Here is a 994-nt window from a genome sequence, read left to right on the forward strand (position 1 = left end):
TGTGTGTGTGTGTGTGTGTTACAGATGTGTGTGTGTGTGTGAGTGTTACAGATGTGTGTGTGTTACAGATGTGTGTGTGTGTGTGTGTTACAGATGTGTGTGTTGTTGTGATCACAGATGTGTGTGTGTGTGTGTGTGTGTGTTACAGATGTGTGTGTTGTTGTGATCACAGATGTGTGTGTGTGTGTGTGTGTGTGTTACAGATGTGTGTGTGTTGTTATGATTACAGATGTATGTGTGTGTGTGTGTTACAGATGTGTGTGTTGTTGTTGTATTTACACTGATGTACTGCAGCTGTCAGTCTGCTGTGATTCCAGCGATTAAAACTCCGATAAACTTCAAGAAAAACCAACATTTGACCAAAGAGACATAAAGACGCCCCCTAAAATATGAATATATTCAGATAATATGCACTATAAATAAGCTATATAATCAATAGATGAAGCTGAATCCAGCGCTTACAAACAGTGAATCATTTTGAGAAGCATTTGATTCAGTTAAACTGAATTGGTTTCAAAAAGCTCAGTTTCTCTATCATATCTTGCCAGCGCTCAAACAGAGTTTATGATGAACTGCTTCACTATAGACTGTAGGTTTGGACGCGCTGTATTCATAATAACTATGCTCATTAACCTTATTAAATACATTACGCTGTTACACTCGAAAATAATTCATTAAAAAGTTCAGTATAAAACAAACAGGCTGCACTGATTTAAACACTTTACACGATTAAAAACAAACCTTTCTTCAGCCGAATCACAGACGCAGGAGCGCGGCGCAACCTTATGACGTCACGCCACCACACCAAAATAAAAGTCCCGCTCAAACTGATGAGTTTGCACACCGAGAACATATTCAAGTGATAAGATTAAGATTTACAAACATAATTTTACTCCTCATAATAGTCCTCTATGGAATAACAGATGCATTGTGAAAAATATCAAATTCATCTGCTGTAAGTATGGTATAGTCTGTAATTGATCTTGTTGATGTC

The sequence above is a fragment of the Sinocyclocheilus rhinocerous genome, unplaced genomic scaffold, assembly GCF_001515625.1.
Source record: "Sinocyclocheilus rhinocerous isolate Xijiao unplaced genomic scaffold, SAMN03320098_v1.1 scaffold7907, whole genome shotgun sequence".
NCBI classification, from domain to species: Eukaryota; Metazoa; Chordata; class Actinopteri; order Cypriniformes; family Cyprinidae; genus Sinocyclocheilus; species Sinocyclocheilus rhinocerous.